We start from the raw sequence: 16,207 nt of genomic DNA on the forward strand, positions 1-16,207 counted from the left end.
TATTTCCTTGAATATTATAGATTAATGGGGTGATACAGTTGAGATATTTACATGATTAATCAAATTGGTAGGGTGAATGAACAGGAAACTGTTTTGTCTAGTAGAAAGAACAGATCAAAAGAGTATGCTGTCTGGTGAGCACAGGACATGTGTCAGAAATGAAGCTGAGATTGTGTATTGAAGAGCTGTAAAAAAAAAGCACAGCTACTAACGGAGGGACTTAGGAATGTTCAGAGCTATGCAACATGCCACAACCACCTGAAAGAAATGAAAAAAAAAGCAAAGAAACTTGCCACCATTAAAACACTGTGTAAGAGTCAATGGCTGTGATGTTTGCTCTACCAGCTCAACGTGCAAGGCTACATGAAGCAAAGCTGACAATTTTTCCACACACAATGCCAAAATTGTGAAATAGTGACAGATCTGAAACAAGACTCAGCAGCTTAGCCTATCTGAGCTCTACTCACTATTGGGAAGAAACTGTTTCAAAGAGACCACTATCCTGAATCTCCATGAAGAAAGAAAAAGACTGCGTACATTTTGAAAGACTTGAAAGCATTCTTTGAACCCAAGTAAATGTAATTTATGATGGTACGTGTTCAACATTAAGGCTCAGGTTGAAAGAGTGTCTTCTGGTCAATGTGTGACTTTATTAACTCAGCTCACAGGACCCTGTGAATTTGCACAACTAAAAGTCAATTTAATTAAAGACAAAATTGTTTTTCGTATAAGAGATCCCACAGTGAGAGTATATCTACTGAGAGAGGGAAACTTACTCTCAGTAAAGCAAATAATATGCACAGAAGGGCCAAGGTTGTAAATCAACAGCTAGAGAATATTCATGACAGAATGGGCCAGACACTGCAACATGCCAGAAGGTGTTCCATGCCCAAAGGGCAGCACAGCCACAAACAAAGGACGGGATGTAAGGACAAGGATATTACGTAAAGGAGAAGAAGGCAAATCCAATATGGGGTAAGCTGTATTCTCACTGCAAGAAGCCTAAATCATTTTGCGCACAAGTGTATGGCTAGAAGGAAGAACATCTGCATGGCCACTGGAAAGTATCAGCTGAAGAATCGAATGATCACTCTGCCTTTACAATAGATTGGTTCAGTCAGGCCAGTGATATATATGATATATATATATTTTTTTATTTCTGAAGAAGGGTCTAGGCCCAAAACGTCAGCCTTCCTGCTCCTCTGATGCTGCTTGGCCTGCTGTGTTCATCCAGCTCTACACCTTGTCATTCCAGTGATATATGGCTTGTGACTGGAATGGGAGAATTACAAAATGAGAACACCAGGTTAACATAAAGTGTCAGATAGACACCAGTGCTTCAATCAATATCACAATCTCCACAGACCTATGCAAAATTGCTCAAAATGGCAATCTAAAAGTGTATTCTTAAAAGTAAGTCTGAGGCTAGATGACAGAACTATAATGCTGAGAGGGCTGATTACTTTTTGCATTACTGCAACAACTTGAATGAAGATCTGGCGTTCCAGAACATCAACAACAAGTGAAGCCACTCATTGGTGGCTCAGTGGTTAGCACTGCTGCCTACCAGTACAAGGGACCTGGTTTCAATTCCAACCTTGGGCAATTGTCAGTGTGGAGTTTGCACACTCTCCCCATATCTGTGTGGGATTTTTCCGGGTGCTCTGGTTTTCTCCCATAATCAAGGGATGTGCAGGTTATGTGGATTGGCCATGCTAGATTGCCCATGATGTGTAAATTAGCTGGATTAGCCATGCAAAGTGCAAGGTTTGTTGGGTAGGTCTGGGTAAGATGGTCTTCGGAGGTTTAGTGCAGACTTGATGGGCTGACTATCCTGTTTCTGCACTGTCAGGATTCTATGATCATTGTCTTTACCAGACACATGAATCTTTAAATGATATGGCTGGTTTTTAAATTACACCAAAGTAGTCATAAGTTTTTATACAAAATCTCCTCCAAAAATCTAATCAAAGGATATGGTTCAGTATTGCCTGAGATGCGGATTTCAAGCAGATGCAGAGGCAACACATGTTTCAATGTCTCTTTCTCCAATATTGAATATTTCTGTTGATATGTGTTCTGTTTGTTTGAAAAACAAGCGACAGGCTGTTTGATCCGTACTGTATCTTTTTGCAGTAAAATGGCACTCACGCTGCTGTTGGTGGCGTCAACAGCCAATTTGAATGGCTTCTTATGATTTGATGCTGTTAAAACCAGTGTGGCTTTCAGCACAGCTTTCAAGTTGTCAAAGGCACTCTGACATTTTGTGTTCATTCAAACTTTCTGCTTTTCTTTACCAAATTTGCCAAAGAAGCCACCACAATCCTTTATTTTGGCACAACTTTCCAGTGAAATCCACTCTGCAATGTATTGCAAAATTTTGTACTTTATGCTAACTATGGGAAGATCCAACATTGTCCTTACTTTCACTTCTTAAGATGCTGTGTGGCCTTGTCCCACAGCATGCACCCCACCCCCACCACCATAACAAATCATTTTTGCCGTTGATAATGCACTTCTAACCAGATTTAAAATGAAAATGGTTCTTTGTAACCAATCAAGCTGTTTAGTCAAATAACATAAATGTTTTTTCAAAGTTTGGTTGAGAACAACCAAGTTACCAATGCAAACAACAAAATTATGTCCTCCTTCAATGACTTTATTAGGTAAACATTGAAATGTTGCTGGTGCAAGTTTCATTCCAAATGGCATACTTTGCATTTAGAATCCATTGTTACAAAAGTTGATATTTCTCTGTCTCCATCAGTCAATATCATTTTAGCATGTTAATTTTGGTGACAAAACGTGCATGTCCAATTCTTTCAATGTAGACCTTGAAATTTGGAACAGTTTCTGAGTTAATTTTTGTTACTCTGCTGACATATGATAATCAGTATAGAACCATTCTGGCCCTCCTTTCTGGGTGTGGGAGAAATGATTTCTGATTTATGGAACATTGGCACCAGTATTGCAGAAAGAGAGAGCAGTTCCAGTGGATCAGCCTTTGTTTGAACCTTGTTGGGATCAGTTACTGTGCTGGGATCAGTGTACCAGTGAATTGTAAAACCAGGGCTTTAGATTGGGCATAAACTAATTAGCGGGTGTGGGGGTTATTCAGTTGAAGAGAAGTTTCAAAACTCAAAAAGAAATGACAGAGCAGTGTTGTATTGAAGAGGTTAATAATAACTAAAGTGTGATGGGAAGGGCAGAGAAGTGCAGCAGAAATGAGAACCAGAGAGAATATTAATGGTAAAAGGTTCAAGCTTAAGGTGGTCTATCTGCATGCGCACAGTATTTGTGATAAGATAGATAAGGTGATTGCACAAATAGAAATAAGGGAATTTGACTCGATTGCTATTACAGAAATGTTGCTGCAGGGTGAATCAGTCAGGAACTCAATATTAAAGGATACACAATAGTCTGAAAAAATAGGTTAAAAGGAAAATGAGGTGGGATAGCTTTGTTAATAAAAGCAGTATCAAAATGATGGTGAGTCATAAATCACCACAATGTGGAAGCAGGCCGTTTGGTCTACACCAAACCTCTGAAGAGCATCCTACCCAAGCGCACAACCCTGCATTTCCCACAGCCAATCCACCTAACCCACACATCTTTGGCATGTGGGAGGAAACCTGAGCACCCAGAGGAAACCCACACAGACATTCACCTGAACCCAGGCCCCTAGTACTGTGCCACAGCAGTGCTAGCCACTAAGCCACCATGCTGCTCTCCTGGAGCTCGGAAATAAATATCTGGAGATCCCAGCGGAATACTGACAACAGTGTAAGAGACGGAAAATACCCATCCATTCAAGCTAACAAGAAGTCAAAAACTAGAGTGAGGATGGCCATTACCCAGTAATTGGAAATCCTTTTCTTATTGTAATGGATTAAATAGATAGTTATCAATATCACGACAGTCATCAATGTGAATGTGATTCTCCATGCCTGGAAGCTAGGTCACTGAAAGTTTTTAAAAGAGGAGATAGATTTTTGAAATATCAAGGTATTGATGGCTATGAGGAGCTGGCATGCGAGAGGACTTGAGGCCTGGAACAGATCAGGCATAGAATGGAAGGCTTAAGTGGCTGAATGGCCTCCTTCTGGTATATTTTTTATGTTCTTACATTGTTTGGCGTTGGCACTATTACAGTAGGTGAACTCCAGCTACAATGATTTGGTTTAATGATATCATTGTCCACCATGAATTTAGTCTCTTCCCTTACTTGAGCTAATTTCACTGGATTGAGTTTGAAGGATGCATCCCCTATATTAATTTCATAAATAGTCAAAGATGTTTTTCCTGACCTACTCAAACCAATAAATTTATGAGTCTGTAATAACCTTTGTAAATCAATTTGATCATTTCTGGAAGATAAAATATCATGCTATCTAACTTTTCAAGCAGCTCCATATTATCCAATTTGCTTTCTATAGGATTGACTTTTGAATTTTCAATCTCAGATTCATTCTCCAACTGTACTGATATTTTCATTTTACTTCTTATTTCTTTCATTACTATTTTTGCAGCAATTTTTCCTAAACACACTGCTCCAGAAAATCTTGCTGAAACATCCCTTAGCTTTAAAAGAAATAAAAACAGATATAGCTGGAAAAAACTCAGCAGGTCTGGCAGCATTTGTGGAGAGAAATTAGAGTTAACGTTTTGGGTCCAGTGATCCTTCTTCAGAACACGGTTAGACATTAAATCTGCTTTCTTTCCACAAATGCTGCCAGACCTGTTGAGTTTTTCCAGCAATCTCTGTTTTGTTTCTGATTTCCAGCATCACACTTCCATAGGCTTTTTTTTGTTTGACTGTTAAAATATACTGATTCCCATTCCGGATTTTTAGATAAGAATCCTACACAGTCCCTGATAAACGGCTCTTCAATAGCAGGTATCAGAACTAAATGTGCAAGTTTAATTAAAGGCTAGGGTTTTCCCACGGCCTGAACACCAAATCTGGAAAAACTTCACACATCTTAATGTAATCTGGTACAAATAAAAATGGTGCAATATTTTAACCTGTGTTTTCCTAATACTTGAGTCACCTGCCATTGGAATTCCACGAACCTTTCATGAAATTTAATTATGATACTCAAATGTGATTACCACGTGACAGGCCACTGGTCAATCCTCATTGGCTGGCATTTATAGAACATAGAATATGGAACAGTACAGCACAGTACAGGCCCTTCTGCCCACGATGTTGTGCCGACCTATTATCCCACTTAAATCAAACTACCCTGCATTCTCTACATTTTACTATCCTCCATTTGCCTATCCAAGAGTCGTTTAAAAGTCTTTATGTTGATCTTCATTTCTTCATTCATACTTAATCTTTCAAATAATAACATTCAGGCATTGATTCTGTTCAATTTCTGAATCGACTGGTAAAAATCTTTCAATTCAGGATCTATTTGTTGTATTTCTATTAAAGAAGATGGACTAAAGACATCAGCCTTATTCTCTTTACCTTCACCCTTTCTTTTTACATTTTCAAAACTTGAAAACAGAGTTATTGGATACAATTTATCTTTTTTCAAAGGCTCCCCTTCATCCTGTCTAATTCTGTGATCTTGAAATCACAGTCAGGAAACAAACCAAGATGTTCCTTCTGAAGCATTTCAGTCTCTTTTAGCACTGGTTGTTATTTCTCAAGATAAAATCAATTCCTTCTATAAAGGCCTTTTATGGTAGGAGTCCACCTACTCCAACTTCAATCTATCCATTTAATAAATCAATCTTTAATCCAACTCTTTACAATGAGACTAGTTTGTAACCTCCATGTTTACCCCAAGTTAGTATTTTCTCCTTTATTGAGCCCTGTGGAAGATAAATGATATCATCAACTAGCATCAGAGACTGACTTGCTCCAATGTCTCTCATTAACTTTATTGGTTTACCTCCCTGCATAGCAGCATAAGGAAACAGCTTTCCTTTTGAAATAAAATATTCAGAATCTCCTATCATCTGATTTTCTTTATCATTAATCATGGAAGAATTTTCTTGAATGTCTGGTGTCAGCTCTACTTACTTACTATGTTGTAAGGAAGCACATTCTCTTTTTATTACTGCCACAGTTTCAAAAACCTATTTCCTCTCCTGATGTCTCCTTTTCTGAGGATTCCTGCTATTGTCCTTGAAAGGCTTTTCATCTCTTACAAGTAGAGCTTGTGAGCTCAGACAGAAAAGACAACACTTACTCTGTCCATTGCCAGCTGTGCACACAGCCATTTTAACAACCAGTGGTGGGAAAAGAAACTGAAATGCTTCAGAAGGAATATCATGGATTGTTTCCTGACTGTGTTATGACTAGATCTCAAGCTCACAGAATTAGGCAGGATGAAGAGGAATTGTTGAACAAAGATAACTTGAAAATAGAGTTATTTCCAGTGCTCACACAAGTAAGGAAAGCAGTTGGGATTGGCATTGTGAATTGCAGGTTAATCTTGGTAATTAAAGCTCCGCGCCCCCCCACCACTGCCATCCTTCCTGTTCCTTTCTTCCTTGCACTCCCTGTCAAACCCATCAGTACTGAGTTTCCAAATGTTCCAACACACTTCATTGAATTATGACTTCATCTCCCAACATTGCCCCCTGAACCTTGGTCCTATAACTTTGATATGCCAACTGATATGTTACATTGTGCTCCCATGGAAACCAGGGTGGTTGCGACCACTGATGACCTGCTCCCATCGTAACTCATGTCCCCCATGCTCTACCATTTCCCCCACCAATATGTTGAATTTCCCGACTTTGCAATTATTGTCTCCTCTGCATGCCGGAATGCTGCCTCCAATCCTCAGAAATGATGATCCCAACTTCCCCATGATAGCAATGGCTCAAATAACTCACCCTTGACTCCCAGTGAGCTGATTCCTCAGAAATGACTATGGATTATATCCCTGGCTAAAATCCTGACTGATGACTGACAAGGTCCCTGATTGTTAACTGTGCAGCTCCCTGACTGACCTACTGTGACTCCTTGGACCATTTCCCCTGGATGAGTAACATTGACTCCAACCTACTTTATGAACTGAAATGATATGGACCAACGCAAGCGGCCGACTGACCATGTCTAAGCCCATCCTAACATCAGATACTGCCATTGACTGAAAGCTGTATCTTTTAAACTGACTGAGGAATGTCTCCTTTGACTTGGAACCATTACCATTAGGTTGAAGCACCTGCAGTGTGTTTGCTGCATTCGCTGGTGTCACATGGTACAAGTGTGTGAGACTGACGTAGCGTGGTGCTGTACAGCCTCATCTCCACTTTCTTGACTGATGGCTGTTAACAAACGTGACAAGCTGCCTGATGCTGTGTCTGTGCTAAAATGCGAGGCGAGACAAAAGGTAAGACATGAGCCTTTAAGCTCTGGCTGAGGGAAAAAGCACGCCAAGGCAAAGCAAGGCAAGACAAGGCAAGGCAGAAAGGTTGTGAGCATCCAAGGAGATGCAAAGTAAGTGAATGCCAAGAGTGTAAGTGAGGAGACCTGTGAGCTATTATATTCCAATTCATGAGATAGGTGTTTGTCCTATGCACAAAGTGTTCTGGCAGCAGCATTATAATAAAAGGCGTCTGCTTTGAAGTGCACAACAGTGTTGTAAGTGGGTCAGAGACGTGTCATGAGGGTGTGAAGTGTGCTTTCCATATATGTGGGTGGTTACTGCCCGTGGAGCATACCCTGAGATGATAATGACTGTAGTCCCAGGCCCAGGGGAGCAAGTGGCAAATTGGACCCGTTCTGCCTTTTACGTCAGGTATTATATCTGTCTGCTGGGTGGAAGAATAGGAAACATTGAGGTGAGAAGAGGTAAAGCAGCATGCTAATGAGTGTGAATGGATGCAAATAAGCCTCTCATTGGTCACTAGTGAGATTCTCGTCTTGCTATTTAAAACTTGCTTGGAGGATTGGACATTTTTTTTCTCAATGATGAGAACTTCACTTCTCTGATCTCACCCTGAAACTCAACTTCTTCCAAAGCCCAGGTCATTCTGGGGACTGACAAGATTTTGCCCTATTTGTGCAATGTCTATGCAGAGGTTGATGAGAAAAACAAATTGTTAATGCATGAGAAAAGCTCTGCTCATACTTGATAACTTGGGTAACTCAGTTACAAGGAGTGCATGCAAATTTGACTATTTTGTTTGTGGAAAAGGGGATGTTAGGATTAAGCTGCAATCATGTACAAATATTCTTTCGTATCCCCTGTACTTATACGATCTCTACCATGCAGTACGCACAATATATGCGACCCTCTTGTCGAGACTTCAATAAAGATACCATAAAAAAGTTTGCAGTCTGTTGAGTATAGAACATATTATAATCTCAATTTTGGAGTCAGACTGTTCAAGGATGATGCCGGAAACCAATATTTCATATAAAAAGGCTTGGTATATGGAATTCTTTTCACTAAAATGCGGCAGAGGCTGTGTCAATGGACAAATATAAATTTGAGGTTAATAGATATTTGAAAGGCAATTCTATGAAGATTTAAGGAACTGAAGTGAGTAGATGGATTTAACGTATAGGCCAGATATGCTATCATTGAATGAGCTATTTCTATTCCAAAGGCTCCAATTTAAATCTGGAAAGACACGGTTAAAACAAATTGGATGTATATGCAATGCTTTAAACATCAAACATTTTGTTTGTCAGCTTTCAGAAATCTTATAAAATATCAATACTTTCTCAACACAAGTAATAGTTCTTTTTCCGATTGAAGCTCTCAAATAATCAATGCTGGTCAAATGCCTGGCTGAAATGGTTAACACAATAATTTGCATCTCATTCCAGTACTTTATATCTATTTGCAGTCTATTTTAATCGTTACCTGCTCTTTTAATGTTATTAGCATATTGAAGCATTACACATTTTTCTGTTATGTTTCTTTCTTCTATTTCACTCAGTCCTAGCAGAGAGCTTGTCTACTTTGGCTCTTCTAATGCTAATGAACAGTAAAGCTGAAACAGTAACCTGTCCTTCCCTTAAAAATGTTGATCAATCTTCATTTTTAACGTGAACCCAGTCTTGCATAATTTAAGCTGAGATAAATTTTGATATTTTATAAAGGAATTAATATACAATAATTAGCATAAATTAAACTGGGAATCCTGAAGACATTTTTCTCCCAGAGAATGGTAAGAATGTGGATCCACTACCACAAGGAGTGACTGAAGGGAATAGTATACAATTTCAGGGAAGCAAGACAAGCATCTGTGGCTCAATGGAATAAAGGGTTATGCAGATAGAATTGGATGAGAAATAAAAACAGAAAGTGCTGCCGGAACTTAGCTGGTTCTGCAACATTCGTGGAGAGAGAAATGGAGTTATGTTTTGAGTTCAACATGAATTCTTCAGAACTGAAGCAAGATGGAAATGTGATGTGTTTTATTTTGTTGAATAATGAAGAAGGGCAAGTGGAACAAGAGGAAAGATCAGGAAAATATTAGTGGGCAAGGCAGAATAGAGATCGTAGGTGACATAGAACAAAAAGCAAAGGGAGTGGTAATACATGTCGAGAAGCAACAAAACATAGATCCAAAATAGATGTTAAAGTCCAAAAAAATGTCAATTCTGACTAAAAGTGGAAACATGAAAATTGCATCTATAGACGCTGAGGGAAAAGAATAGTATCGACATGAAAGACAGAATTCATAAGATCAGAGGTAAGACATGGGTCTGTGTGGAGTTTGCACATTCTCCCCGTGTTTGTGTGAGTATCCTCCAGGTGCTTCAGTTTCCTTCCACAGTCCAAGATATGCAAGTTAGCTGGGTGGGCCATGCTAAATTGCCCTTTAGTGTCCAGGGATGTGCAGGATAGATGGATTAGCCATGGGAAATGCAGGGTTATGGGAATAGGATCTGGGTGGTCTGCTTTTTGGAGGGTCAGTGTTGACTCAATGAGCTGGAAAGCCTCTTTCTGCACTGGAGGAATTCTATGATTCTAGAAAAAATAGGAGCAGCAATAGGCTGTTTGGTCCTCTGAGCCCAGACTGTTCCTCAACGATCATGGCTGACCTAGCTCAATATAATTTAGTTTTGAACAGAAGGTCTTTAAGATACTCAGTGTCTGAGCCTCCACAGACCTCTCAGGCAGAGAATTCCAAAGGCTGAGCACTCTCTGACTGAAGAAATTCCTCCTCATCCCAGACCTAAATGACTAACTCTTATTCTGGGCCTGAAGGTCAACTTTTAAAGGAAGACTGCGGTGTAATACCAGTACCAGTAATCTCAATGCCTTGGTTAATGTTGTGGTACATGGGTTCAAATCCCACCATGGGAGCTGGTGGAATTTAATCCAGTGAATATTTCTAGAATGGAAAACCAGTGTCAGTACCTATGGCCATGAAATCTTCATTAATTATTATTTAAAAAAAACTTTCTGGTTCATTAGTGTCCTTCAGGGAAAAAAATGCCTTACCTGTTCTGCTCTAAATGTGATGGAACAACACTTGCATTCCATGAAAGAATAAAGACAATTAAATATACCATTTCCCTTCATTAATTGCTTGCTGCACCTGTATGCTAACTTTCAGTGGCTTGTGAACAAGGGCAGTCAAAACCCTCTGAAGGTCAGCACTTCCTAGAGACACACTCTGTGGACTGATATTTCCCATTTACAGACAGGATGCTTTATAAATGGGATTTATGCATCCAGACAGTCATAGCGCACAGTGACATTGCTCATGTAATCATCTCCTTTTCAACTCATTAAATATGTATCCAGGCTCTATGGTGCTTTTCTCATTCAATTGCATGGCAAAAGAGATGGAAATGTTTGTTACTTCCAGAACCTAGTGCTGTGATGACACTAGCTCCATATTTAAACCCCAACTGCACACTACTTCAATTGCTACAAACCAGGAACTGCTCTCCACACTGTAGTGCTCAAGCTTCTCCATTTCTAAGTCCATGCCAGCATATTACTACCAAACACATATGCTGTGATTTGCAAAAATCAAGTCTTGCGTAGGGGTTTAGCAAAAGCTTTCTGAAAATCCAAATACATCAACTGATTCTCCTTTATCTTTTCTATTGTTTACATCCTCAAAAGACCTCCAGTAGGTTTGTCAAACTCAATTTCTCTTTCATAAATTTATGTTGACTCTGTGTAATGCGATTGGTATCTTATAAGAACCCTATTACTCTATCCTTGATAAGAAACACCAATATTTTCTCTATGACCGATCTTAGGCTATCCAGTTTGTAATTTCTGATTTTCTCCCTCCCTCCAGTTTTAAACAATAAGGTTACAATTGGCATCCTCCAATCTGCAAGGACTGTTCTCAAGCCACAGAATTTTGATCCCCTTTAGGATCCTGGCATTTAGATCATCAGGCCTTGGGGGTTTATTGGCTTTAAGTCCAATTAACATCTCTAGCACTATTTTATTACTCATTCTAATTTCCTTCAATTATTCTTTCCAATGGACCCTTATTTTCCTAGCACTTCTCGGAAATTATTTGCATCTTCCATGAAAGTTGAAGTTAATAGTTGTTTAACTGTTCTGCTAGTTCCCTGTTTTCCGTTATGAAGTATCCCAATTCAGACTGCAAGTACCTACATTTTCCCTTTTTTAAGCACTTTTTTTCTTTTCACATATTTATAGAAGCTCTTACACTCTGCTTTTAAGTTACTTACAAGGTTGTTCTCATACTTTACTTATCATTTCTTAATCAACCTCTTTGTCCTTTTTTTTGCTGAATCCAAAACTGTTCCTTGGGCTAGCTATTTTTCTAGCAAGTTCTTATGACGCTTATTGAATACTATCCTAATTTATTTTGTTTGCCATGGTTGGGGCACTTTTCCAGTTGGGTTCTTTCACCTGAAAAGAATGTGTAACTATTGCAATACATGCATTTGTTTGTTAATCATTAACCATTGCCTATTCACTGTTCAATGAAGGAAGGGTCAAAATGAGGTTCCTAACAATTCTTCCCAATCAGCTGGCTATGACAAGAAACTTCATTGCATTATACTTAGATATGATACATTGAACTGGTACCTTAAGAGCAACTTAACCTTGGTGTTATCTGAAGCTGATACCCTGTCTCACTGTCTGCTGCTTTTCTGCAAACAGTTGGTAGGACATAAAATTTGTACATTCTTGAAACGGGGATCACTCAAATGTAACTGAACGTTCAGATAGACAATAAAAAGCTTAGCATTTGAAAAGGACAGGACTGCAAAAATAACCAGATCCACACGTCCAATTGCATGAAGAAGAGGCTGCTTCCGACCTAACCAACAGAAAGTTACACAATTAAAGGAAGTCCAAACTCAAATTGATTCATACTGGAAGTGAGCTTAAATTAGTTTCTCATGGTTTTGCAACCTCCTGAACCTCATCCCGAGAAGATTGCTGTCAATCCCTCATTTCATTTGCATCCAGGACATCGCCACTTTGTTGGGTGCATTTGTGAAGGGCCATTACTTCTCCAGTGCCACTTGTTCACTAAGGTTAGGGTTGCATTTCCTCATCTACATGAGCCCCTATATTCTCCGTTATTTTTATGGTCTGAAATTTTTGAACTGAATGCGAAGTACAGAAGGCTGTAATATGCTTAATCGGCAATGGAGGTGTTATTCCTTCAGCTTGTATTGGGATTCACAGGAACACTGCCGCAGGCTTTAAACATAAATATGAGTACAAGATCAAGATGGTGCATTGCAATGGCAAGTGACTGAAGATTGGGGTCATACTTGAGTATGTTCTGAGTTTCGTAAGTCATTCTTTGCAATCTGAAGTCCTTCATTGATTACAAGACAACTTCTCATCTAATACAACCTAAAAAGATACAAATTATTAAAATGACATGCAATTTATATCAACAACATTAATAATAGTGATGAAGGAAGAGCTGAAACAGACAATATAAACCAGCCTTCTGTAGGGTTAGATTGTTTATACCAATGTTTTCTAGTATATACAAAAATAATTTTATAAGGGGATAGCTGTACAAATCAAACTGCTTATTATTTTCTTAAGTTGAATAAACAGTTGACACTAAAGCCTGGATTTTAGTGAAAATGAAACAGCAGATTAATTCTAGAATTAAAATTGGTATGAAAACACAGTGTTCATCTATTGCATGCATTCTTTTCAATAGATCCTAACACAATTTGCATGGTTTTCTCCCAGTTTGTATTTAACATCTTCAAAGGCAGATGATGATAACTGAAACTGCAAAAAATGAGTGCACCATAAAATCTGTGCTTTGCTTTAGAAAGCATCAAGTAGAAATTCTGACACTTCAGTAAAGATGACAATGTTCATTATTGAACAATGGCTATTTCATCCCACTAATAAGATATACTGGAAACTCCCATGATATTTTTATTATGCTGCATTTCATGACATTCATGTTACTTAATCCTAAGAAAATGAAAAGATGGCAGTTGGGAAATGTGGGCTACATCTGCAGCCATAGTTGATAATCCCATTTGGCAGCTCCTGACGAACAGTAAAATGATGAGATTGATCCCATTACATGAATTATTATTGAACAATCTAGTAGGAAATTAAAGCAATAATTCCATTGCTTGGATTGCTCAGGTGGGACATTACTGTATATCTTACCTACGTTCTACAAAATAATTGCCAGCAGCTGAATGCATCATAAAGTAGCATTTAAAGAAGACTAAACCAGTACCAGAATAAAGAGGCTTCTAAGAAGAAGAGAAGGATTGATGTCCAGTTTGGGAGATTGGTGCTGTAATCTGTAATCCATTAAATCATCCATCAAGCCCCTCACCAACATTGCTGTTGCAACAAAACTACACAATAAACTATTCTTCCCCAAAGAACATGCATCACATTACTTTGCGTTAAACCTGAGCATCCACCTTTCCTATCACTCGTTACCTTTCTTTTATCCTTTCCAACAAACTTCACTCAAACGTAACTCAACATAGTGAAGTAATCATCATTATTTTGCGTCACTTATAGTATTACATTAAAACCACTGTTTCCCCTTTTGACCGTAAGGTTTGCTTCATTCTGCTGCATGATTAGTTCTACATGCAGCACTCTTTCAATGGGTACAGGGGATGATGGGATGATGGTGCTATTAAATCTGTGCATGCAACATCATGGTGTTCCATTCAGAGCAAGAGGAATATAAAATGGCTGTCAGTGTCTTTCATTTCTCTGGCACTTGATCAATGATTTACAGCTAGGAGGTGGGGGCATTTGCAAGTACCAGGGGAGCAAGCTGCCTCATCTGGTTCTTCTGCTATATCATAGGCGTTAGTCTGCCCAGCAGATCGGACAACAATTTAGTTGAGAGCAATTCTAATTGTCTCACCAACGTACATGAAGTGTATCACAGTGGTGATCTCACAGGTACACTCCCGGTACATGGTTTACCGGGGTATCAGCTGTGGCGATTAAGGGAACTATTCACTATCTCCTTACTGGTTCCTACAAATAACTGTAAACTTATTACTCCACCGATGTCACTCTGCGTTCAAGCAAGCCTTTTTATGTATGTAGTGATGTTGGTGGTACACAACAGTCATTGCAAACTACTCACAGACAGTTCAGAGGATTTCATGCAACAATTTTGCTTTTCCATTAAGTCCTACTAAAACAGCAACCAGCTGGAATCAAGCCCTTAATATGCAACTGAAATATTTTGGATCATCAACCTGATTTGCTCATTTCTGTTTCTCATATTGTAGGGTTGTGTTCAATCTTGTATGTAAAGAAAAGAAAAATGATCTTCCAATTATATTTCCACTTCAGCTGCGGCCCCTTTAAAGACTAGAAATATGTTGGCTTTCAGTCTTCATTTCAGCAGATAACGTAAGGCCATTCTGACACCCTAAACTCACACTTCTGATCTGGAACTCCACGTGTTTGGAACCAATAAGGAATTTTGGCACCATCTGCTCCCATGATTTTCCATCCATTAATATTAACAGATGGAAAGTCAGGGGAAGCATATTACTGAATTCCTAATATGTGCTTCTGATATGCAAATTACCGTGCAAGGAAAGCAAATATATAAAATACATGTTTTCATTTTTGTGGCTTTTAGCTTCATAGGAAAAGTCAAGAACAAAGGATTCAATAAAATTCACCCTTTTCCTGCCTCTCAGTTGGGGGTCCATTTAGACCCCTTTGAAGATTGAATGATTGATTGATTGGATTTATTGTCAAGTGTTCCAAAATACAGTGAAAAGCTTTGATTACGAGTGGCACAGGCAGATCACAGCAAGCAAAGGATGTACAGATCAAAAAGACTTAGAGGCATACAGGTTACATTGCAGGTTGCATTAGTTGAAGCTAGAATCCATTCAACAGTCTGATAATGGCTGGGAAGAAGCTGTTCCTGAACCTGCTCGTGCATGTGTTCAAGCTTCTGTATCTTCTGCCCGATGGAAGAGCTGGTAGGAGGTCATTACCACGGTGCGATGTGTCTTTGTTGATGTTGGCTACCTTTCTGCAGCAGTGAGCCGAGTAAATAGAGTTCATAGATGGAAGGTTGGCTTCCGTGATGGTCTGGGCTGTGCACACAACCTTCTGTAGTTTCTTAGAGTCCTGGGCAGAGCAGTTGCTATACCACGTCATGACGCACCCAGACAGTACGCTTTCAATGGTGCATCTGTAGAAGTTGGTGAGGGACCTTATGGACGTGCCAAATTTCCTGAGCTGCCTGAGGAAGAAGAGGCGTGTTGTGCCTTCTTGACTGCCACATCTATGTGGGAAGTCCAGGACAAGTTGTCGGTTATAGTCACTCCGAGTAACTTGATGCTCTTCACCCTCTCAGCCTGAATTCCATTGTGTAGATGGGGGTGTGTTCTCCTCCTTTCTTTCTGAAGTCGATGATCAGTTCTTTAGTTTTGCCAACATTGAGAGACGGATTGTTTTCATTGCACCACATCACCAAGCCCTCTATCTCCCTTCTGTATTTTGACTCGTCATTGTTAGATTTCCATCCCACTCCAGTGATGTCATCAGTGAACTTGTAGATGGTGTTCATTCGGAATTTGGCAACACAGTCGTAGGTGTATAGGGAGTACAGTAGGGGGCTGAGGACATATTTTTGGGGGGCTTCAGTGTTGAGTGTTATTGTGGAGGAGGTGCAGTTAGCTATCCTCACTGATTGCGGCCTATTGGGTCAGAAAGCTGAGGATCCAGTTGCAGAGGGTGGAGCTGAGACCAAGGTCACGCATTTTTGAGATCAGTTCGGA

This window comes from Rhincodon typus, chromosome 6, assembly GCF_021869965.1.
Source record: "Rhincodon typus isolate 14 chromosome 6, sRhiTyp1.1, whole genome shotgun sequence".
In the NCBI taxonomy this organism is placed as follows: domain Eukaryota; kingdom Metazoa; phylum Chordata; class Chondrichthyes; order Orectolobiformes; family Rhincodontidae; genus Rhincodon; species Rhincodon typus.